This window comes from Ursus americanus, chromosome 17, assembly GCF_024610735.1.
Source record: "Ursus americanus isolate L20-20 chromosome 17, mUrsAme1.1.p, whole genome shotgun sequence".
NCBI lineage: Eukaryota > Metazoa > Chordata > Mammalia > Carnivora > Ursidae > Ursus > Ursus americanus.
This window is the reverse complement of record NC_142143.1, coordinates 40554107-40580133: the sequence shown is the minus strand read 5'-3', so window position 1 is coordinate 40580133 and position 26027 is coordinate 40554107. Positions and strand designations below refer to the sequence as shown.

The 26027-nt window shown below is 43.8% G+C and overlaps 1 long non-coding RNA gene and 1 pseudogene across 1 annotated transcript; one reads left to right on the top strand and one right to left on the bottom strand.

The window, feature by feature from the left end:
* Window positions 1-1194: 1194 nt before the first annotated feature.
* Window positions 1195-3203, bottom strand: LOC123801216 (26S proteasome regulatory subunit 4 pseudogene; annotated as a pseudogene).
* Window positions 3204-13208: 10005 nt separating this feature from the next.
* On the top strand, window positions 13209-16792 carry LOC148108667 (uncharacterized). The gene is made up of 3 exons (XR_015727231.1): window positions 13209-13362; window positions 14511-14670; window positions 16259-16792. It is a non-coding gene; the product is annotated as an uncharacterized LOC148108667 (long non-coding RNA).
* The last annotated feature ends 9235 nt before the right edge of the window (window positions 16793-26027 follow it).

Sequence of the window (26027 nt, the reverse complement as noted above, 5' to 3'; positions counted from 1 at the left end):
TTATAGTTCATCCTATCCCTGACCCTAGTCTATCCCTGTAGTTTTGCATTCTCCGAATGTTATATTAAAGGAATTATATAATGGTGTTTTTGAACATGGCTTCCGTCCGTTATTGTAATACATTCGAGATTCATCCATGCTGTTGTGTGGATCAGTAGCCCATTCTTTTTTCTTGAGTGGTTCCCATAGTATGAATGTGCTTCCATTTGTTCACGATTCATCAATGGATAGACGTTTGGTTGTCTCCTGTTTGGGGCAAGTATGAATAAAGCTGCCTAGTAAACATTCACATGCAGGTTTTTGTGTGGACATATGTCATCACTTGTGTAAATACCTAACAGTAGGAATGCTAGATTATATGGTAAATATAAGGTTAATTTGGGGCACCTGGGTGGCGCAGTCGTTAGGCGGCTGCCTTCAGCTCAGGGCATGATCCCGGCGTTCTGGGATCAAGTCCCACATCAGGCTCCTCCGCTATGAGCCAGCTTCTTCCTCTCCCACTCCTCCTGCTTGTGCTCCCTCTCTTGCTGGCTCTCTCTCTCTCTGTCAAATAAATAAATAAATAAAATCTTTAAAAAAAAATAAATATAAGGTTAATTTCTAAGAAACTGCCAACCAGTTTTCCAAAATGGTTGTCATTTTTTGCATTCCTGCCAGCAATGGATGATGTTCTATTAACTACACAATTTTTTAAAAGATTTTATTTATCTATTTGAGAGAGAGAGAGAACAAGAGAGAGAGAGCATGGGGTGGGGGGAAGGGGCAGAGAGAGAGGGAGAAGCAGGCTCCCCGCTGAGCTGGAAGCCCGACACGGGCTCGATCTCAGAACCCTGGGATCGTGACCTGAGCGGAAGGCAGACGCTTAAGCCACCCAGGCGCCCCTAACTCCACATTCTTGACAGCATTTGGTATCTTCAACTTTGGTATCTCAGTGAGGTTTTTATTTTCATTTCCCTGATTATTAATGATGTTGAATATCTTTTCATGTGCTTATCTATCATATGTCTATCTTCATTGGTGAGATGTCATTTTAAGACTTTGACCCTTTTTTTTTATTGAATGACTTTATTGTTAGCTCTTTTATTGTTAAGTAGTGAGAGTGTCATCTATTCTGGATAACTGAAGTATTTTTAGAGGTTAAAAAAAATGTACGAGTGTAATTTACTTCACAACAACGTGAATATACTTCCCACTACAGAACGGTACACTTATAAAAATGGTTAAGATGGTAAACTTCATGTTACGTGTTTTTTATTTGAGAAGGAGCACGCTCCATCGGGGAGGGAGCACTGCACTAACCAACAGATGAAGGCAGCCTGGGGGGCGCGCTACACGTCACGCTCAAAAAGGTACACAGGAAGTTTTGCTAAGAAAGATCAACTGGAACGTGGGTTCCTCTGGGCAAGTTCCCCAACCTCATCCCTTCACGGGGTCGGGACACTCCCAACTATTTCCTTGAAGGCAGCTGTGGTCCACTAAAGATACAGTCCTCAGGGGTGTCTTCTCGTTTTTTATAAAGAAAATTTTCTTTAGATTCCTTGAAGTCTTCATTTGTTACTTTCATTCTACGTTCTCTCAAGGCCATCAGACGAGCTTCTGTACAGATCGCCTCGATGTCAGCACCGGAGAGGTCATCTTTAGCCATGATCAAGTCGTCCAGGGTCCCATCACCGGCCAGCGTCATCCTGGCTGTGTGGATCTGAAAGATGCGCTTCTTGCTCTTTTCTTCAGGCAGGGGAACTCAATCTTCCTGTCAAAACGTCCTGGTCTGGTAAGTGCCGGATCCAAGGTTTTTATTCAGTTTGTGGCCATGATAACTTTCATGTCACTCCTTGAATCAAATCCATCCAACTGGTTCAACAGTTCCAACATTGTTCATTGAATTTCTCTCTCACCACCAGAATTTGAGTCATATCTTTTTGTTCCAATGGCATCAATTTCATCAAGAAATACAATGGATGGTGCATTTTCTTCTACAACTCGGAACAACTCCCGAACGAGTTTGGGCCCGTCATCTAGGTACTTCTGAATAAGTTCAGAGCCAACCACTCTCAAGGTAGCAGCTGAGGTTTGGTTTGCTACTGCTTTGGCTAATAAGGTTTTACCTGTGCCAGGTGGACCATAGAGAATGACCCCTTTCGGAGGCTTTATGCCCATTGCTTCATAATATTCAGGGTGAGTGAGAGGAAGCTCCACAGATTCCTTAATTTCTTGGATTTGGTTGTCCCACCCCCCAATATCAGCATAGGTTTCCTGGGGTGCCTTTTTTACCTTCATCACTGTGACCAAGGGATCTGTGTCATCCATGAGCACCCCTATGACGGCCTGCACCTTGTGGCTGAGCAAGACAGAGAAGCCTTGTTCCAGCAGGTCCTTGTCTACAAAGGAAAGAATGCTGACATAGTGTTCTGAGCCCACAGAGGTAGACACGATGGCATGACTGTCATCAGTGATCTCTCCCAAGTTTCCTACTGACATTGGGGTCCCCCTCAGATTATCCACCTTAGATCTTTCCTCCTCTTGCTTTTCTTCTAAAGGCTTCATTTGCTCCAATTTCTAATGAATTCTTCCTCCACGAGAAGACAGTCTTTAGTTCTAACTTCAATAATTGTAACCAGCACGGAGTGTGAGGTGTCACCAGTGGCAGCTTTGCTGGCAGCATCTGGTCCCTTTGTTTTCTTCTTCTTTTTCCCCCACTCTAGTTGGTACAGGAGGTTCGTATTTCTTCCGGCAGTGATAGTTTGAGTGGCTGAAGCAAGATGGGTCAGAGTCAGAGTGGTGGTCATGGCCCTGGAGGTGGCAAGAAGGATGACAAGGACAAAATAAAAAGAAATACGACCCTCCTGTTATGTGTTAAGAACAATTTTTAAAAAGTATAATGGCTGAATGTCACTCTAGAAGTCCGATTGACTGCAATGTGTGCTTTTCCAGGAAACCATCCAAGAAGCCAACGGCTAATACTCCCTCCTGCACTAGAAACAAATGTCTCCAATTCTACTAAGGCCAGAGATCCTGTCCCAAGCCCAAACAAGATGAACCTGGGAGCCCTGGAAATCTGAGGATGATGAGGTACTTGGAAAATTCCTGATGAAAGTCATCCTGGGATAGCCAAGATTATTGGTGCAAGCCATGTGTGACATCCACGATTCTTGGTGTGAGGCGCTGTGAGTTATTCAAATCTTCTGCTTTCAAGAAGTTCGTTTCCAGCTGGAATGAAAAGACATAGAAAATCAACAATACCAAGCTGCACAAAGTTTGTGCTAAATGAATTTTGCAGACAATAGGAGGTCAATAAGTCCAAAGTGGCAAGAGGAGCCCCAATGGGCTTTACAGAGACTCTAAAAGTGGACACGTTTGGGAAGCAATGAATAGAAGAAAGTTTCCTGGGACTCAGGGAGATCTTACTAAGTGCCGGGTGCTGCACCTGAGAAAGGCATTACCCACTACACAGGGTTCTTGGGATGACTTAGTGCACCTAAAGTTCTCCAGGTCTGACACCTATTAAATGCCCTCTGAAGTTAGCTGTTATTTTCTCACTTCTTACAACCCTGTAATGTGTATCTTATTCTTTCCACCTCTTTAACTTGTTATCTTGAACTAGTTTTAGACTTACATGAAAGTCACAAAAATAGTCTAGAGAATTTTCTCGTATCCCTCACCCTGTTTCCCCTAACAAACCTTACGTAACTGAGGTATGATTATCAAAAACAGGGAATTAACACTGGTGCAATATTATTAACTGGAAAATAAGCCTTCTTCAAATGTCACCAGTTTCTCTACTAATGTCTTTTTCTGATTCAGGATCAATCCAGGATCCCACATTGCATGTCACCGTCCTGTCTCCTTGGTCTTCCCTGTATTCCATGACCTTGACACTTTTGAAGAGTACTTGTCAGTCATTGTGTAGAATGTCCGTCAATTTGGGTTTGTCTGCTGTTTTCTCATGATTAGAATGAGCTCAGACATTTGGGGCAAGCATACAGGAGAAATGCTGCTGTATTTCTTCTTAGTACATCATAATCATTATTTTCTCAGTTTTCAAGGTGAAGATTCTGAGGCTCATAGAAGGGTACACAGCTGATGAGTGGTAAAACTCGGAGGTAAAAACGGGAATTTGGTTTTGACTTGCTTCCTCTGTACCAGGCTGGGGTGGGAGACATTTGGAAATGGATTTTGTGGAAGCCAGAATGGAAGGCTTTTTTTTGAATGCCATACACATGAGCTGGCGCCCTGTTCTGCAGAGATTGGGGAATACAAAGAGATCTTTAGCAACACAGTAAGAGGTCAAAAGTAGTGTCAAAGGGCGGGGCCCGTGGCAGGTGAATCAGTGAGCCTGTGTGTAATGAGATAGCCCAAACACAGGTGAGAAAGGCCCACAGGTTTTCTCCAGGGGTGGCCCAAGAAGCAGTGACATGACCACCATCACCGGGCTTCCTAATATTATTTTATTATTTGTTTAAAAAAAAAAAAACTCATTTACTAGCTCACGGTTCTGAATGTCAGAAGCCTGGGCAGGTTTAGCTGGGTTCACTGCTTAGGGTCTCACAAGGCTAAAATCAAGGCCTTGGCCAGGCTGAGATCTTATCTGGACGCTCTGAGGGAGAACCCACTTCCGCACTCATTCAGATTGTTAGCAGAATGCAGTTCCTTGCGGTAGAAGGGCTGAGGTCCCTGTTTCATTGCTGGCTGTCAGCTGAGGGGTGCTAGGGTTTTTTAAAATGTAAATACTTGGGCCACACAAGAGACCTTGGTTGAATCAGAATCTCTGAGTATGGGCCCAAGTAACTACATTTTAAACATGCTCTCCAGGTCATTCTTATACACATTAAATGATTTAAATAATTACAAATACAAAAACAGAAGATCAGCAAAATCAAGGCTCAGCAGACTTTTCTGTAAAAGGCCAGACAATGAATATTTAGGCTTTTCAGGCCATACAGTCTCTGTCACCTGCACCAGCTACAGGTGGGGCCCAGTAAAAAAGAAAAATGCAGAGTCCCTTGTTCAAAAATTATTAATGACTTCAAGAGGGCTGCAGCAGAGCACCAAATCAGCATAGACCCTGCAAACCCCGAGGCTCCATGTAACTGCACAAGTCGGGTGCCCTCAAAGCTAGCCCCGCCTGTGCCTGTAGCAACTCCAGCCCTACAACTATTTGTCCCCACCATTGGTATGCAGAAGCAGCTGGAGACGAGTACGTGAATGGGCAGGTGGACGCAGGATTTGCCCAAGGGCTGTAGTCCGCCCACCACTGAGCTGGATCATCTTTTAGCATGAAGGCCTGATGTTCAGAAAGCTAGTGAAAAGATAATTTTAAAAAATACAAAATCAAATGAATTGCATTTTTGCTGAATAAGCACCATTTCATACAGGGGCTAATTTAGCTAGGTAACTCTGCAAGTGGATTTTATTTGTATTGATAGTGTCATTTAATGCAAGAGAATGAACAGGTTGCACTGAATGGAGAAAGAAACAGGGGAGCTTAGACACCAAAAAAACATCCTGCCATTCAGGATTTCTCTGTGGCAAGCCTTGTTCCTGGCTTATCTATCATCTGCACACCATAATTCAGTTAAAATCTCTTTCAAAGGAATCGTAGTCTGTTGAATTCTACAAGATTACCCAAAAAGTAAAGACATTTTTTGTGTTTGGGTCAGAAACCAGATTATAGCAGTAGGGGCTTTTCTATCAAAGTAACCTAAGGACGATTTAGAGTTCAATTGAAATTGGAAAAGGAAATAGCAACTTCCAGCTGGAAACATCTAATCAGCTTTTTCCTGATGGAACAGTCCAACTATAGTGTTACAGGTGTCCTACTGTGTCTAACTTCATATCCTGTCTCCTACCAGGTAGCATGTCAAGCCCTCAGCTCTCTCTCCACTAATAAAACTAGAACCATTTTTAAAAACCAAGATGGTATATTTCGAAGTGATCCCATTTATAAAGAGCCTATACCTTGGACACATGGGAGGTGCTCAAGACATGTTTGCCATACTCTATTGATAAAATCATACAAAACCAAGCATTAAAAGAAAAAACATTATTAATTCATCAGAAGAGGGAAAAAATGCTGGCATTTTTTCCAGTCTTGATTGTCCTAGTGCCCGTGGCCATGACTGTTTGAGGAAAACATATGCTGCACAGCTGCAAATGTAAACCTGATTACCTCTAAATTAATAACATGGAAGAGGCAGCACTTGCAGCTGTGAGAGAGAGGGAGCCAAAGAGAACCCCAGTGCAATGCAATCCCCCTAACATTTGTAATGTTTGTTTTGTCATTACCAGCTTTAAGGAATTATGATAAAAATCTCTGAAGGGGGGGAGGCACAACAAAGCCATAAAGCTCACCACTGCCGTTTTCCTGCTCTTGACCAGCCCCTTGGGATCACCGTCATCTGAGACCTGGCTGGTTTTCTTTCCTGACCCGCTGGCTCTGAGGACCTCCCAGCCCCCAACGGGGTCACAGAGGAAAGACTGCAAGCACCTTTCAGGGGTCAGGGAGCTAGCATTTCCACTCTTTACACGTCAAGTCAAACATGGAACGTTGGATATGAAAAATCACAGCTGTGAATTTCTGCTTAAGATTTGTTTTTCAAGAGCAAAGGGAATGTTCCATGTAATGGGGGGCTCGGGGAGTGGGGGTGGGAAAACTTTGGGCAAAGCGCATGTATACTTCCTCAGGAGACAGTGTGTCTTTCAATATGCATTAAGAGGAAGAAAAAGAAAGAAGTTTGTAGGTAACTTGAAGTCTGAATGGTCTTGGGTTTGGCCTGAATGAAGGCTAACACCTAAGTTATAAAGATCCATTAGTAAACTCACCAATGAGACTTGTGTTATATTCAGGTTCAAGTAATCCTGACGTCCAGCACCCTGTGTAAGAACCTTCCAGGGATCTGAAAAACATATGGAGTCCCCAAGCTTGACCTAGAAGCTTTAACTCCATTTTTATTGGGGAAGCAAGAAGGGTTCTTATAAACTCAGAGAGGATTGAATACTGATTTGGTAGACTCTAAATGCTATGAGATTGGAAGAAAGAGAAGAGTAGTGGGCAGATTCTGACTGTAAGCAAATGATTTCACCTCTCTGAGTTCAGACTGCTCATCCATAAAATGGGTATAATAATGCTTGTGTTACAATGTGATTGTAAAAGTGTCCAGCATCTAATAGGCCCGCCAGTGTTAGTTGAGTCTGAATCTGAAGCGAATGTATGGAGAGTCTGGTCAGGAGGTTCATGGGTCCCCCAGTGGCTCTGTGAAGCAGAGCCCTAGCCCTACCTCCAATCTTGATGCATCCCGGACCACTACAGGAAGAAAAATCATTGTGCCCAAACTTTTAGGTCTGTTTAAAATAATAATCCTAGGTAATCTAGTTAGAAAGCTGAGGGATAAAAGCAGAACTCTAACAAAATGACATGCCTGGGATTAAAGAAAAAAATACTAAAATAAGAACTACCACTTATCGAGCACCCTCAAATGCTTGACGTGATGATACGATCATCCCCGTCATCATAATGCTGATTATGTGCCAATAACTGCTCTAAGCACTTTATGGATATTGTGTATATTAACTAATTTTAATTCTCTGAGCTCCAGTAGGTGGGTACTACTATTATCCACATTATCGACATTACACAGATGGATAAACTGAGGCATAAAGTATTTAAATAACTTGCCCAAGATCACATCACCGTACGTAAGATCTCATTTGGCTCTTTCAACAACCAACTCTATGAGATGGGTCTTATCATCCTCGTTCTGCAGATGAGACACCGAGACTGAGAAGACCAAACTATGTGCGAGGACACACCACCAGGAAGGCGAGCAGCTGTGCTTGGCACCGAAGACCTTCCAGAACCTGTCTGTTCCCCCTCTCCCCCAGAGAGTCCGGAAATCAGCATGGAGTCTTCTTGAGAACCCAGGAGGCTGGAGGGAAGACTTTATTTACACCTTGTTGTCAGAGCTAATTATTCAGTGGGTTAATCTACATCTTCATCTTTCATTAGACTCAGTACTGCATTTCAGTAAAATAAATAGCAAGCTTGAATTTCACCAACCCGGGCAAATCCCACACATGTTACACTGTCTGAGAGGTTCTGGGGCTTCTTATTCGCTTTCTCCCGGGGGAAAGGCTGTGACTGAGACAGGAGCGCTCCTCGGCAACAGATTAATAGAGTGATGGCTTGATTAACAAATCCTTAAAAACTACTTTATAGCAAATTGCATGTCTTTTTTACTTGAAGGAAATTAGTGCCAACACCACAAAAGGATATTATATAGAGACAGGCAGAAGAAAAGTGTCCCCCAGGAGCTGCCCTCCCAAGGGTGAACTGACACCATACAAGACAAGCGGGAGGTCTGTCTTCCACTCTGGCCTCCACCCATATCCACACCCCTGTCCTATATTTAAATCAGATGGATTCGAGTCAGTCATTGTCAGGCACACTGACTACATACACAGGAACTTGAATGCATTTCAACCCGTTACTTCAACAGCATTTGTATTTTATAAGGTGTTCGTCTAAATCTAATTTGGGGGCAAAATCCATGGTTTGCTATTAACCGAATTTCATGTTCTCTCCTGACAGGTAGAAAACTGATCATCTGAAACACCTCTGCCAGACTCCTCCAGTGACAGGCACGCACACACACACACACACACACACACACACACACATCTATCTATCATCTATCTGTCCGTCTGTCTTTATCAGTGAGTTCATTTGGAACAGAGAATTGTGTCTTACTCAAGTTTTTAACACAGACCTTATCAAAGTTCCTGGCAAGTAGGAAATATTCAATAAATAGTTGTTGAGTAAATGAAATAATGAAATATTGAATAATCCGTATTCAATATTTATTTAATATGTATTGAATGAAGAAATGAAAGGGGGAGAGATGATGGACTAGAATCACATAACGGTGGGTTCTTGTTTCTTGAGTATTCTCAAACACACATGCACACACACATACAAACATATGTGTTCAAGTACACACAAACGGCACACGCACACACACCCCATTGCCGCCACCATCCACCCCCAGTTTCCCAAGGATTGGCTCAGAAATTGCTACAAGGGGAACGCCTGGGTTGCTCAGTTGGTTGAGCCTTTCGGCTCAGGTCGTGATCCTGGGGTCCTGGGATCGAGTCCTGCATCGGGCTCCTTGCTCAGCGGGGAGCCTGCTTCTCCCTCTGCCTGCTGCTCCCCCTGCTTGTGCTCTCTCTCTCCGACAAATAAAATCTTTTAGAAAAAGAAATAGCTACAAGGGACTGCACCTTGGGGTAAGTGGTGACAAAAGCCACTAGTCCTTGTCAATAAGTCCTTCAGAGGCAGCCAGAATAGGAATTCTCCCTCCGCTCCCTTTGCTGGTAGAAGCAGAGCAGGGCTCCTTCCTCCGTCCCCCTGGGCCTCACATCAGTCCAGCTGCTCAAGGCTCAGGCACAGATTTTGGGTTTTCACCGCACTCAAACTCCCCCCAGTTCGTACTGAAAGTCTCACTAGCCCTTACTTCTGTCATCCTAAATTACGTATTATTACCGCCTCTCTTATCCTACCCCTGGTAATGAAGGTTCTGACAAGATGCCAGGAAAAGCCACTGTTGTGCTATCCTTCTCAATAAACCTTACGATGTCCTTCATCAGTAAAAAGAGCGCGAGTAACAGGCGGTACGTTTTAAGGCTCTGCCGGGTGCTGAGGCTTTGTGGGCACCTCCTCATTTAATCCTCGCTGCAGATCTTTGAGGTAGGCATTACTACTACTATTATTATTCTCATTTTCCCTTTTTTCTGGACGAGAAGCTGAGTTATAGAGGCATGAGATCGCCCAGGATCACGCAATGGGGGAGCTGGAGCTGGAATCCGTGAACTCTCACGACGAAGTACGTGTTCTTACCGCTGATATCCCGGTTATTCTGAATGTGCCATTCGTCTGGGATACCAGAGTGAATATTGGAAAGACCCTGGTTTGAATCCTGGTGGTGCTACTATGTGTTGGTGGCAAGTTCCTTGACCTCTCTGCTTCCTCACCAGTGAAGTTCAGATAACAAGAACTAATGTACAGTTTACTGTGGGAATCGAAAGAGGTACGAGACAGGAAGCATCCTACCGCAGTCAGGCTCCAGGAACGGATCAATGACCCTTCCTTCATGTTCCCCCCCCCCTACTGCTTGTAGCCTTCATCCAATGACTATAGGTCAGAGAAAAATGTATTAAACCTTCGATGCGTATCCCAGGAAAAGTAGATCACCTCGACCTGCTAGACAGATCGAATGACTTAAAAACAAAACCAAACCTTTCTATCGCAGGGGAGGCACAGGGCAAACAGTCCTTAGCAGACACCTGCGGGAAAGTGGGGGTGGAGCCGTGAGTTTGCTCTGCACAGAACAGCCCTCCACACCCCACTGGGAGGTTTTTATTTAACTGGGCGCCTTTGCACTTCTCAGTTAGAGGGGGGCACTCAGTGTGAGAATCACCAAAGCTATTGACTCCTGCCGAACTAAATGTGTTGGCACATGACGTATCACAAGCTAATGATTTTAGACTCTTTACAGACATGGTCCAGGACAGCAAATGTTTCCTGTCCGCTTATTAAAGAGCCCAGAAAATTTGGAGAAGTGGAAGGTGGCATAAAAATGTTGTATCTGTATAGACGCAGAGTCGAGGAAGATAATGTCAGATAGTAAAATAATTAAAACAGTTGATACCTAATAGTTAGGTTTCAATTAACTGACTGTTTAACTAAAAGTAGAGGGTTTGGGGGGGGGTGTTGTTGTTGTTTATCCTTTTACCTCTAGGTCTTTAATCTAGCCTATAGAGCCAAATGTCCCAATTCTTAACATCATGTAGAAGTTTAGGAACAGTCCGGATTAACGCTTGCTGAAATATGATATCGTTTCTTGGTACAAATAGAGATCACTTGTGAAATATGAGTGAATTTCAAGTAAACAGATGCGAACAGAAATGTCATTCTATTCAAACCTCCCTTTTCTGGCTGAGATTCTTATTTAACTAAACCGACATATAGCAGCACTCCACTGTATTAAGAATCATGGTTTGAAAAAAAAAATTTATAATACAAGGGTGATCACAAAATGGGTGTATTTACAATCTTTAATCCAATCCCCAGCCTATGATAAGCACTCACTGACCAGTCACTACTTTATAATACTTGTGGAAGTACTAGAAGGGTAATAACAATAGCAATATTTATCTCCTGTATGCCAAGCACTAAAATATATTTATTTATAATTTCAAAATGAAATTATCCTACCCATGGATCAGGCATTATCAGTCCCATTGTTCAGATGAGAAAACAGGTCCGGTAAGCTATCAAGTCTACTGAGCGACGGAGCTGAGTTTTGGCTCTTGGCTTATCTAATTCTGAAGCTCACGTAGGCCTTGCTCTGGGAGGCCAGGCCGTGCTCAGCAGGATTAACTGGGAGATCAGCAAGGTCATGCATGTCAAAACCATAATCACCAGAAACCCATCCTGTGTGGACATCAGATGAGATCCAGTAACCCGCCATCTTGGCCTCCTCTTCCCCTCTTCTCCTGTCTCAGCCATCATTCTTCTTCCCAATGCCAGGAAAATCTGGCTGAAAGATGGAGCCCACTGGGGAGGCTGTGTTTGAGGGCCTGGACATGGTGTGGGTAATAGACATGCGTGTTTGCTTGGTGAAAGTCAGAATGCCCCGGCATATGGGGTGCTATGAGTTGGCAAAAGCCAGGAGGGCATTTTTTTCTGTTTGCCGAGTCGCTGAGGTTCACATACACAAATCGCTCTTCTTTGAAGCTCTTCTGCTGTGTTTACAGTTATGCCCTAGTCATTAGCCAACAGGGACTTGGGGAGTAGAGTGTTCTGGGAATACTTCCTGTCAGGTTTTTCCCAGCCTCTCTTTGGAATGCCTCTGCAATCCACTTTGTATCTCTGGGGGTGGTCCAATGTGCCCAAAGGGATTCTGCCTTGTATTAGTCAAAAGGATTCCCAGCACTCAACCTCAAAAATAGCTCAGGGCCTAATAAGACCTCATTGAAATAGTCTCTGTTTTTGCTTAAAAACACAAGTCTGGCCTGGTCTCTACAAGTCTGTCCATGAAGAACGATTTTGCTACTTTTGAAATTATATGTCACTGTGGGGTACTAATTTATATGCTTATTTTGGAAACTGTGAAATGGGACAGGCTACCAGGGTCTCTCTATCTGTGTGAGGAAGCCCTAAGCCTCCCAGAAAAAAACAGCAAAGGGACTTTGGTCTTGACGGTAGACACCTGGTAGACTGGGATTAACACTCCTGAGCAAATGCTGCCTTGATTTCCTGGAAAAGCAGTGGGGAGGTAAGAGAGATGAACTGATGATTGGGGACCACCCAGGAGGAAGGCAGCTAAGGGCAGGTCCTGTGTGGGGACCTCCGCTGCTGGACACTCTTCAATATCACACACAAGGGGGTCACAAATGACATCTGGCACAGACCAGGGAGGCCTCTCAAAGTTCCTCAGTGGATGACAGTGTAAATTGAAAGAGCCAGACTCAACTCCAAGACCTTAAAAGGTCCTGTGGTCACTGCAGGGACAAACCCAAGACAGCCATGAAAGAGGACATGGCAGCAGTCACGCTGATAATAGCTTTGACTGAATGGTCAACACCAAGTATCCAGCAGCCTGTCTATACATTCTAGGGAAAAAGGGGAGGAGGCAAATGTGAACAGGTGGGGGTCCAACCAAGTACCACTGTCAGCATTGCCCATGCATTTATCTCCATGATCAGGGGTCTGGGGACATTAGGAATCCTTAACAAGACTATAATACTAATGGAGACTGGCTCAGCTCTTTTCCCCTTTGTGCCATGCATGCTTACTCCCACCTGTGGGTTCCCACAAGGCCTCACTCTTTCCTCTGCCATCTGTAATTCTGATCCTCCACCGAGCCCCATTTCCATCTCCAGCTTCTCTCCTTCATTGGTGATGTGCTATCATACACTTTGACTGCATGTGCTCACCACCAGGGAAACTGGAGCTTCTCCTTTCCTGGGATCCTAACCCTCTCAGGGCCCGTGCACTCCATGAGAGAAGCCTCCTTCTAGAAAGTACTGTGAGCACCCTCATGTTAAGTGGTCAGACGCGCACTGAGAGCAGATCGTGTGGAAAGGAGTGGGCGGGGGGAGGCACAGACTGTGGGCAGGAGTCAAAAGGGAAGGTCCCCATCCACAGAGTAGGCAGACTGCCCAGATGTCAAGTGCAGGGGCACTGGAGGGATGCGGTTGCAGACCAAGGTGGGGGTAGAGTGGGGAGTACAGAAATGCAACTCTTGGAAAGAAGTTCACTACTGGGCAACATCATCACCTGCTGTAGAAGGAATCGGATGGAATCAGGTAAAAATGTGAGAGCCTCATTACGCTTCCAGGCTATTCACCCTTAATTTTCTCTTTGTAAGGGCTAGAATTTGCATCTGCACTCAAAATCTCTTCCCTTTCTGCTTCCTAGGAAAGTTGTTTGCTGTTTACATGTCTGCCCTCTCTGTAACTTCCACATTCCTTAGAAAACTAGTCATCCTAGGAAAATGTCTTCCACACACTCACACTTGCTCCCAGTGGGAGAGAGAGGGGGCCCCTTATAACAAGGAGGTGCCTCTCACACCGGATAGCAAGCCTGGATTCCACAGCTTTTCCTGAGCCCTTGTTCTGCAGACTGAGGGAGGCATCTCTGCTCTGGGGCTCTGCAGAGGCTCTAAAGGCAACTGAGACACAAAGCTGGGAGGAGAAGGTCAGGGGCAGCTCCTCCCTCTGTGCTCCCACACTGAGCCTCAGCCCCACCTGCTGGGGGGGGGGGTAGCTCCACCTTCACTTCCTGGGGCCCTGCGGATTCAGCCTGGGTCCCCCAGAAATGATGAAGGAGCTGGAAGAAACCGACGTAAGGGGTCTCATGTTGTATTGTCTGGCCGGAACACCCATGGCCGTGGGATGCAGTCAGATGAGAGAGCCAGGGAAGGAGGGGCTGCAGGCCAACCTTAGGACAGCATCGTTTCTGTGATACCACAAACCCCTCAAAATGCTTATGTTTCTTAGAAAGGGGAGAAGCAAGAGGGTCAGAAGGGGCCAAATTTGATAAATTACTAAAAAATGGTGAGAACAGGAAGAAGGAAGTACGGTGAGTGGGCCAGGTCTTGAGTCCCCATCCCCCTGTCTCTTTTCCACTTGTGTTTTGTGCAGGTGTCCTCACCCCACTGGCTGGACAGTCCTCCACCAACCTTCCCCTTCACTGTGATTTATGTGTCTTCCTCGGATAAGGCCAAGGGTTCGGTCTTGGCAAGGTGGTGGGGGGGGGGGGTGGAGGGGGTGGTCTCTGCAATGACAAGATGTTCCCATTAATTCCCCAGGAAGTCATCCTGTCATTGCAGTTGGGAGACAAGGCTTCCATTCCATTCCTTATAAAGGCATGTGTGTATTTATTTTTTTAAATAAATGCTAAATGATACTAGTCTTTATGTTTTTTCCCCTTGATCCACAACCCCATCCTCCAGAAATAAAATGATAACTTCAAAGCTCGCAGACTGCTTGGCAGGGTGGTCTGGGAAGAGAATCTGCAGGCTGTGTGATGGCCTCTGGCACCACACTCTTCTCTGGAAAGTCAAACTGGCCTCGCAGCTGCCCTCTGCCAAGGCCCCCTCTCCCCAGGAAAAGGTGAGCTCAGCTGTGTTTGGGGTCCCCCATTCCTGCTAAGTCTGAAGGGCTGGAAGTCTGCCTCCCATTGTGGAAGGAACAGGGCCTCTGGAGTCTCCCAGATCTGTGTCATTTCTTCTGATCCTGGGAACTTATTTAACTTCTGTAAGCTTCTATTTTCTTATCAGAAAAAGGGAGAGATAACAGTACCTACCTAGTAGCACTGTTAAGATAAAGGATGCGTCATAAAGCAAGTGCTGGAACAAAATAGTAACTACTCTTATTACATCTTTAGTATTTCCTCAATCATTATTGTCTCTGGTTACATTATTAAAGGTAAACACTGCTCACTGGAGTGTTCAGGTAATAGAGGGTTCAGTTCAAATAAATTTTCCACCTAAACCAAGTCTTTCAGAAGTACCCATTTTCTTTTCAGGCCGGCATGTAGAAAATAATTCTAGATCATGTTAACACTGATTCCAGTTCTAGGGAATAACCAGGCACTTGGGTCACATAGCGGCTGCCATCATTCTGGTCAGCAGTTCTCACTGTACGGTTGGGTTTTCACTGGATAGGAGCTGAAGGAGGTTGAGTTGAAGGCATATGGGACTGTCGAAACAACAAAAACAAAACCCTACAAGTAAGCGTGTCTTGTTGTAGATCCTTCTTTTTCCTAAAGGAAGGATGAGGGGAAAGCACAGAATCCAGACAGATGGTCTTGTGAGCTGATGGAGATTTTCACTGTCTGTGGCTCCCATGGATGGAAATAAAGAGGTCATGAGACGGGGAAGCTCTTTAGCACACACTGGAGACAAGCTCTTCGGAGATGTTTTGCCTGAACAGACACAGGCTTCCCAGCAGGGAAAGAGGTCTTTGGTGTTGTATCTAAACTTAACTAGGTGAACAGAAGAGACCATATATTGACCTATGGGTATAAGCTAGAAATGCCTTCCTTTCCTGCTTTCCCAATGCAGACAGAGATGACATAAAATATCTATCAACCTCTCTCTTTCTCTTAATTGGATATAAAATAGATAGAATGCATTAAGTATTAAAAAAAGAAGTGCTACATCGGGTTAATAACATACTGATTGCATTGACTGATCATGTACTAATACACAAAGCACCTTCACAAATATTATTTATTTTAATCTTCACAATAGCTCTATGGAGCAGGTTTCATTATTCTCATTTTACAGGTGAGGAAACTGAAGTTCCAGAATGTGAGGTGACTCATGCAAAGTCACACAGCTTAGGAGAGGCAGAGCTAGGAGTAGAACCCAGGTCCTCCAAATTAAAAGTTTGTACTCTTTTCAAAAAAAAAAAAAAAAGGCAGTTGAGTCTAGAAATAACTAAAAATTGTAAAATATTATCATTGAAAGGGAACAATCGAAGACATAACTTTAGGTGAAGTCATTTGCTTAAGATCACACAGCTCATTAGCAGCAAAGCCAAGTCTAGACTCCAGGATTCTTTGCACTACTCTGCTGACCCTTGAAGGAACTCCCTAAAGAATAAGAAGCTTTCCGCATATAATAAACACTTAGCGTGCTCCTCTTGTTGAGCATGAATGAAAATCATTCATTTCTTCTTCTGTTTCCCTGATTAGGATCTTGCCGTGGAACCTACACATGTGGGCAGACATGAGGTCTCTACGAGGGCTGGCTGCCGTAAAACCCCCAAGCACCACCCATGGAGACCCAGCTTCAGCCCCCGGATTCCTCTGAGAACCTTCCATCTGTCTTGTAGCTCTCCTATGTCTGACACAAAGGCATGAAAGTAACCTCATCTTTTGTCTTAAAAATCAGTTGTGTTCTAAATTGTTCAAATGTAAAAAAAAAAAAAAACAATTGAGGGGTGCCTGGGTGGCTCAGTCAGTTAAGCATCTGCCTTCGACTCAGGTCATGATCCCAGGGTCCTGTGCTCGAGTCCTGCATGGGGCTCCTTACTCAGCGGGGAGCCTGCATCTCCCTCTGCCTGCTGCTCCCCCTGCTTGTGCTCTCTCCCTCTCTCTCTCTGACAAATAAATAAATAAAAATCTTTAAAAAAACAAAAAAAAGAACCAATTGAGCATCATTACAACACTACCATATTTGAAAGGAACATGTAAGACCTTGGTAAGAATTGTGACAATACTAAAAGACTGTAGGTTAGTGTTTCTAAGCATCCCCTGATATCTGTGAGAAGTCTGCCTTGTATTTTCACCCCAATACATGGCCATGGCTCGCATAGGGGTTAAATACAAAGGCCACAGAGTTAGATGCCTGAATGACAATCCTGGTCCCACTGTTTGCTGGCAAAGGTCTTCAACTCCTAACCCTCCATTTCTCAACTGCTAACTGGAGGGTGACTAGAACCCTAACTGAGCCTGCTAGCTCTCTTCCCCCAAATCGTTCTTGCCCCTCTTTTTGCTGACAGAACCCTGATGTTAGTGGGGATGGCAATGTGCCTTGCCGGCCTTCCTTGCAACTTCGGATGGAAAATAAGATGTAAGCGAGAGTCATCCTATGGGAATTCAAAAATTTCTCTAAAAAAGAAATATTTATCTGGAAAGTGTTCCTTTTGATCTGCTCCCAATTTCTCTTTCTTCTTGTCCAGGACTCAGATAAATGTCTAGAACCTCAGCAACCACCATGGATCATGAGGATATATGCCCTGTACCAACTGGGCAGTGGAAGAGAAAAATAAAAGGACCCGATTCCATGATGACCAGGAAGTCACTGCACCCACCCTAAACGGCCCACCTCCGGACTTCTTTACATAAAGGAGAAGAAAATCTCTATGTTATTATGCTTATTTGGAGCTACTTGTTAAATTCCATCAAATCTAATGCTGATTGAAGTACCTACATCAAAGATCTCTATACTAAGCAAGTAAGATAATTCCTATAAAACATGTAGTGTAGGGCCTGGCACTTACTAATTACCCAATAAATGTTCGTTGCTCTGCTGCTATTACTAATACTCTATTAACTACAATTAGTGCTAGATCACCAAGGGTATTGTGTCTTATCTTCCCTGGGCTTCAGCTGTAAATTTCTTGAGAGCAAACTTTCTAGTTTATTTCTATTTGTATCCCCTGTAGGCCCTGCCACCACTCCCTGTACATAAATTTTCTTAAAGACATCTTCTACTTATAGAAAAAATAAGTCTAAGTTTATTTTTTAGCTAAATCGGCTAGAGTAGAATCAGGCTTATCCACCATTGTTAACAAAACCTGGAGAAACCGTTCCAATTTTGATACAGGTGTCTGCATTCCCTAATTCTTGTTTTAAAGTAGGTGTCTTATGTATGTGTGAATTAGCAACCAGTTTTGCTAAGGTGTGCTATTAACAAAACATTATTAAAAAAAAAAAAGTGCAAAAAATCATGGCAAGTCTGCCCGCCAGACCCCACAAAGATCTGCCCGCGTCCAGCAGTCTCATCGTTACTATTATAGCTAGTCCTTACTGAGCGCTCACTGTGATCTTGGCACAGGGGAAGCACTCTCTGAACCTTGTCTGAATCAACAGCTGGTATCGATGCTGTGGGACAGACAGGATTGCCTTCACCCCTTCCTGTAGTCAAGTCTCATGTCAGCTTTTCAAACTCAAGCCTAATTACAGAAACTGTTTCTTAAAAGATCTGAGCCTATATAATACGCACGGAAGTTCCCCTTTATTCTGCATTTACTTCCCTTTTGTTCTCATTTAGAGGAGAAACAGTTTTCAAAAGAGAAGAAATCTTTTTTTTTTTTTAAGATTTTATTTATTTATTTGACAGAGATAGAGACAGCCAGCGAGAGAGGGAACACAAGCAGGGGGAGTGGGAGAGGAAGAAGCAGGCTCATAGTGGAGGAGCCTGACGTGGGGCTCGATCCTGTAACGCCGGGATCACGCCCTGAGCCGAAGGCAGACGCCCAACTGCTGTGCCACCCAGGCGCCCCAAAGAGAAGAAATCTTAATTCGTCATTTCCCTTTTTCTCCAAAATAATCTCTATTTTTTAAAAAAATGATGTTCAGAGCACCTGGGTGGCTCAGTCGGTTAAGCGTCTGCCTTCAGCTCAGGTCATGATCCCGGGGTCCTGGAATCGAGTTCTGTATGGGGCTCCTTGCTCAGCAGGGAGTCTGCTTCTCCCTCTGCCTCCCCCCACCCACTTGTGCTTCCTCTCTCTCTCTCTGTCTCTCAAAAATAAATAAATAAATTAATTAATTTTTTAAAAAGTTTTTTTAAATGTTCATAATCCCTTGTTAGAAACAAATCAAACCCTTAAAGGTCTGTAGGAACTTTACATCCTGAGAAAAAGGGAAATATTCATTGGTACTTGAGGAAAGTATGAATTGAGGAAGTCTTTCGAAAAATACGTTCCTTTGCCCTCCATTCTCTTGCAAGACCTCTTCACTCCCTGCGCCTGTCTGTGTCACCCTTACAACTCACACCCCCCCCATTTCACACCCGATTCTTTCCATACTTCTAATTCGCATACATTCTTTGTCTCTTGTCCCTGTTCTGCATGTTAATTGCTGTGCAATAATTCGAAGTAAGAATATTGATTTTCTATGTTAAGTTAAACGTGCACAAATAAGAGGATCCCCTGATTATGACACCGATACCGTCCTGAATTTGTTTAGGGGCACCGAGGGCCTAATCCTACAAAAACTGCTCTGTGGACCTATGTTACACAGTCACTCAGTTCAACTGGATCTTGTTTTTTAAAGCCGCATGGAAATCAAAGTGTTTTCCCAGGCTCTTGAAGTGCCCGGGTCAAGAATGCTGACAATCTGCCGTCAGAGAGAGGCTGTCAGCATCCTTCCTATCAAGCCCTTCCAGTCATCACTTGCAGAAGGACAAGCAGGCAGCCCGCTGCCTTGTGACAAGCGCTGTGACTCCGGGAGGGAGCCAAGTGCTATGAATGAAGCCCTGTAAAAGGTCATTTTATGTAAGAGGGAATAATGGCGTCACCCGCGGTGCATAATAATTTTTGAATCAAAAACCTGTTCACCGGCTGCTGGAGTATACACACTCGTTAAACATCGTTAAATATCACTCTTCTTTCTCCCCTCCCCTCTCATTAAAAGGTAGGCGTTCTGAAATCTCCAAGTTGTCTAGTTTGGGCATTTAATGTCCTAGGTAGGTCAAAAACTGTTATTTATGATTGAATTTGTAGCCATGTGGATTATGTTCCCCTAATTTCCTAAAAGGGCAGCAACAAGTTTTACCATCCCACCTATTAGGATTTCATGGATGCCCATGGGTCCATCACCTTCCACAAACTCTTTTCAGGGAGTATTTCTCCTGACACCTACACAGAGAGGCTAGAAAAGCCAGTCAGCTACCTCTTCAAGTAACTGTATAAACATTTAAATCACTTCAACATTCTCAGCTTCAAAGATAATCCCAAGACCTCAATGGTGACTAGTAACACTAGAAACATTCCCTGAATATTTTAGAAGTCATATGATAAATTCCCAACAGCTTTTTAACCCAATTCCTAAATAAATGATTTTCAATAAATTAAATATATATATATATACATATATATATCCCAACCACCCATACTTTAAAATATGTCCTTTGCAAAATACATATCTGCGTTCTTTTGTGAATTTTCCTCTTGCTTAAGGTTTCTGTTAACCCACACACGGATTATATTTGAAAGTTCTAAGTTACAACTCACTTTTTAAACTTGTGGAATTGAATTAAAGTAAATGGTTTATTTTCAAAGTCTATAAACTCCTTAAGATGGTTTATATAATTTAAATAAAAATGTATACTTTTGGGGGGAAAGTTGTAATGTCTGAATTCTTCAAGTAATTATCTGCAAGAACAGCAACACCTTGAATTTATGTAAATTATCTTCCATACCTCACAAAGTAGTGGTTCAGTGGGAAAAACATTAATTAAGAATCACGAAAGCTAGGGGCGCCTGGGTGGCACAGCGGTTGGGCGTCTGCCTTCGGCTCAGGGCGTGATCCTGTCGTTATGGGATCAAGCCCCACATCAGGCTCCTCCGCTATGAGCCTGCTTCTTCCTCTCCCACTCCCTCTGCTTGTGTTCCCTCTCTCACTGGCTGTCTCTAGCTCTGTCAAATAAATAAATAAAAATCTTTAAAAAAAAAAAAAAAGAATCATGAAAGCTGGATTCAGGTTCTAATCTGGTAATCGACTTTAACTCGCTGTGTGACCATGGCAGGTCTTTGCCCCCCCCATTCCCCTCTACTCCCCTACTTCCCCACCCCGGCCCAGCTTCATTTTCTTCCTCCATGAAAAGGGGAAGGATGAAGGAGACTTTGTCTAAACTCCTAAAATTCCATTTTCAACTCTGGTCTCAAACTCACCATTTATGCAAGAAGAAGAGAGGTATTATTGCCTATCATTTTATAGAAGGCAACTACAAAGAAGGGTCCACTAGCTGTTGAGACGATCACGCAGCTCAGGTCTCCCAGTAGCTACCTGGCACTTTTTATAGGCATCGGGGACTTAATTAGAACTTCTGGCAATAATTACAATTATTGAATAGTGAGCCTGTGCATTGTGGAAGGATCAGATTCACTTTCACACCTGCAAACACAACTCATATTCTGACATCTACCTAAGAGTCTCCTTTGTTGTCAGGGACTAAGGATAAAGTTACTGAATTATTCTCCCACTGAGATGTAGTCATTCCCTCCAGTGGTGGTGCTGAAACATGACAACAGGAAATTGCAGAGGGCCCTGGCACCACCACAGACCGCGGCTTTGTAATAGGAGTCTGGGCAGGGTGGGGCTAACCCTCCAAGCAGGACGCTCAGGGCTCCGAGGAAGCCAGCTCTGCCCAATGCCTTTTCAAACCCTTCGGAGGTCACGTTCTGCAACAAAAAACTGACCGACCCGTCTTCATCAGCCATGAAAGTTACTAGCAAGAGAAGTGAACACACACACGAATACGTATTGGGTGTTACTTAGAAGGATCATTCAAGTGCATGTTTACAAACTGCAGCCAAGTTTTGTAGAAATGGTTATTACTTCGACAGCGAAAAACCAGAAAGCAAATATGCCTAAAATTATTACAAGTTTGGCTTCTTTGACCATGATTAGTCACAAAGCCGCCCTGCGCTTTTGAGGTGATGAGTCAGCCCTGACAGGGTTAGCTGCAGTACTTGGTAGAATTTGCTCCAGCAGAGCTCAGAATAATTGCAAAATAACTGACCTGTGTGAACGATCGGCGTCGGGAGAGAGCCGGCAGAGGACAATGACATAATTAAACCGTGGAGACTCTTCAAGAGTCATTTCCTGTTTCTTTCTGTCCAACAGTCAATACTCATTCATCAGGATGTCTGGTCTTACAGGACGGCGGTGCGTGTTTGCTCACTCCATTAGAAGCGACTCTGGCAGGGTTTGAGAAAATGCAACATAACCGCATGGACTCTTTTTTCCCGTCTGCATTTCCGGAGTCTACCTAAACCGCAAATGCTCCAGGAGAATGCCCTGGCAGGGAACAAGCCACGCTCACATCGACCCCACCTCAGAGCAGTTCATGGTGACCATCAGGTAACAAAGTGGACGTCTCTATCCTCAGGTGCTAACAATCTCTTCAAATTACAGTCAGATGCCAAACAACCCTCAGACCACGGAGACCTGCCCGCATCCGCAATGCACCCACATCGTCTAAATCTCCAAAGTCCTCTGGCCCCCACCTGTGCCATCTTTGATAACCAGATTCACTCCGTAGGCGATCAAGGCCTGGGCTCTAGAACACTCACACTGTGATACTTACTTGCCTTTCTGTGTGCTGAGAGTTTCCAACAAGGTCTTTGAAAAAGAAGCAAAGCAAGTAAGAACACCTTGTTCAATAGATTCATATGGCCAGTGAGCTCATTACTCGGGTGTTCCTCTGCCGGTAATTCCAAACAGTTGTAATGTTATACTCACATGATTCTTTCCTCTTTAATATAAATATAAATTTGGCTTAAATTCTATTTTAAAAAAAGACCAGAATTACTTGATGCTATTTTTTTAGTTGAAAAAACCTACTATTTCTTAAATCTGGCTTTTTTGGATTGGAATATACATATGTGTCTTATATACACATATGATATCTACAGGTATAATAGATATATAGATATAATATCTAATCCCTCTTAAAATAGTATCCAGATAGTAACAATGTTTTCACTTGCATGGTGTTTTGCCGTAAGTAGTTAAGTGGTAGCTCTGGGACTTGAACTCATGGAGATTTCACCACTGCTTCATGGGGTGTCCATACTATCTCCTCGAGAGCCGGGCTAGTATTCCCACTTACAAATGAGGAGACTAAGGCTCAGAGAGATTAAACGAGCTGCCTAATGTCACAAAACTAAGCAGAGTCAGAACTAGAATCCAAGTCCCAGCTCTTTTCAATAGAAGGCATACGTGAAGATATTTACTGAAGCAGTATTGACAATAGCATAAAAACAGAAACTCACTGGATAATAATAGGAGAATCAATGAAAGAATATCCCAAAACAATGGGATATGATGTTGCCATAAGACTTTAAATAGTAATAGTTAGGATGATAGCTATCATATATTGAATGCATGCTTTGTGACGGGAACAGCGCCAGGCCTTTATGGAACTACCTAGTTTTGGGTTCACAATTCCATGAGACAGGTGCTAGCATTGTCTGCACTTTATACATGAAAACTGAAGTTAAAATACATCACTTGCCCAAGGAAACTCGGCTAACAAGAACAAGATTATCTGGCTCTAAAGCATGGTTTCTCAACTTTGGCACTATTGCCATTTGGACTAAATAATGTGAAGGTCTGTCTGTCCTGAGCATAGTAGGATATTGATCCCTGACCTCTCCCACCCCCTGTGAAAACCGGAAGTGTCTCCAAACATTGTCAAATATCTCCTGGGGAACAAAACTGCTCCAGGTTGAGAGCTTCTACTCTAAAGCATAGGCTTAACCGTTATACTATATGCTGTGTCCAATACCGCCAGCCTTCCTACAGAGCATGGTGGTAGAAACAAATATTTATAAATATTAGATGTGTGTACATACAGAGGTATAAGTATGTATATTCATACATTCTCTCTAGATAGGTATTCATACACAGACGTAGTCATAGACAGGATTCCTTGAGAAAGAGGTCTGAGACTCTGATTTGGTTGCAGGAGGTTTGCGTGGGAAGGGGGGAGGAGGGTCAGGGTTCCTAGGAACCTTTCCTGTGAGGGAACAAGGGAAATAAGATTGGTCAGAGAGGGAGCTGAACTGCAGTGCAAATTTGCTGTTGAGACAGTTCTCTGGGGAGCTCTGGGAGCTGGGATGTCCCTTACACCTGTCGTGATTGACACAAGAGGGCCTGGTCTTTATCCACTCTCCACAGACCAGTTACTGGCCGTGGGCTATCCCCAAGGAGGGGTGCATCCTAGAGCAAGGTGGCTCTCCCTGAGACAAGGCTAAGGACAATTTCAGGGAAAGGACTCTCTGAGAGGACAAGAGCCACCAACACTCCCATACATGGGGATCCAAATCTCCTCCCTGTCCTGAAGTGGCAATCTGGGTGATTGCCTCTACGGATACATAGAAGAGTCTTTTTATTGTTTAACGGTAACTCGCTTAAAATACATAAGCATGTGGACCAAGATTGGAAAGTAATAAGCAAATGAAAATAGGAGCACTATGAATGATGATTGTTTCTCTTTTTCAAAGTTCAATACAAGGATATTGCCATCAAACTGGTCTTACCCTTTAAAAGAAGTGCTGAGATCTCGGAAAATACAATTCCTACGGCTGTAATGATTCTTTTTTTTTTTTTTTTAAGATTTTATTTATTTGACAGAGAGAGCCAGCGAGAGAGGGAACACAAGCAGGGGGAGTGGGAGAGGAAGAAGCAGGCTCCCAGCAGAGGAGCCTGATGTGGGGCTCGATCCCATAACGCCAGGATCACGCCCTGAGCCGAAGGCAGATGCTTAATGACTGCGCCACCCAGGTGCCTCTGTAATGATTCTTGAGCCAGTTTATCTGCTGTATGCAGGTAGCTTCTAAGCACTTCGATGTGTGCTCACTTACTAAATCTTCTCAATAACCCTAAGGTAGAAATGTTTATTAACCATTTAACAGAGAAGGAAATTGAGTTTCCAAAAGGTTAAGACATGCAAGATGTACATATCTGGTAAGTGACAGAACGCAGACTTGAACCCATGTACTAGGACTCTGAGGCCCTTCCAACCCGGCTTTACCACCTGTTCACATGGTACCCCCCCTTGCAGCGGCAGTAACTTGTCTTCTCATTTTTCATTTCTTCTTTAAAAAACAAAGAGACGACAGAGTAAGAGAGCTATCACTGTAAGACTCTGCTAAAGGATAAAAAAAAATTGCCTTCAAATTCCCCATTTGAAAGTCTTTTGAGATGGAATGTCTTTTAGATGCCAGTGGAGATTGTAAGAGTAAAGTTATAGTATTTTCCTTTGAAGAATCAAGTCTCTCTTCTGCTCTCAACACAAAACAGGAAGCTTTATAGATAACCTGTTTGAAGAATGATTCTCTCAGAGTCAAGGCTTCAGGGTCTCAAGAGACCAAGGACTCAAATCTGTCAGGAACTCAGAGGGAACTGCCTTCAAGCTAATCACTAGGGACCATTTCTCATTCTCTGGGGTGTTATGGAAAATTCAACTCAAATTCATTAGCATTCTGAAAGCTGATTATTTCACCGAAAGATCTTGGTGAATTTCTACATTCTTATTAAAAATTCCCAGGTATGGGGGTGCCTGGGTGGCTCAGCCATTAAGCATCTGCCTCGGCTCAGGTCATGATCCCAGGGCCTGGGATCAAGCCCCACATCCAGCTACCTGCTCAGCAGGAAGGCTGCTTCTCCCTCTGGCACTCCCCTTGCTTGTGTTCCCTCTCTCACTGTCTCTCTCTGTCAAATAAGTAAATAAAATCTTTTAAAAAAAATAAAAAATTCCCAGGTAGGGGCGCCTGGATGGCTCAGTCGGTTAAGCACCCGACTCTTGATTTCGGCTCAGGTTGTGATCTTAGGGCTGTGAGATCGAGCCCCACATGGGGTTCCATGTTCAGCTCGGTTTCTGCTTGAGATTCTGTCTCTCCCTCTGCCCCACCCCCGCAAGGCCTCCCCCCAAATAAATAAATAAATAAGCCTTTAAAAAAAATTCCCAACCTCAAAAATGGTCCTTTTCTTCCCAGAATGGCCATGGCCTTTATGACAGCCAAGCCCTTAGAACCTGTCTCCCACTGGAATGCATATGGTACATGCCATGTGAACAAGGCCTCCAAAAGGGGCACAGGTTGGTCATCACAATGGATACTTTATTTGAAATGGAATGCATTTTGAAAATATGAAAAATAAATCACATCTCTCCAAAATCATTTGAGACATATTTACACAAATTACGACCACACTATTAAGTTCACAA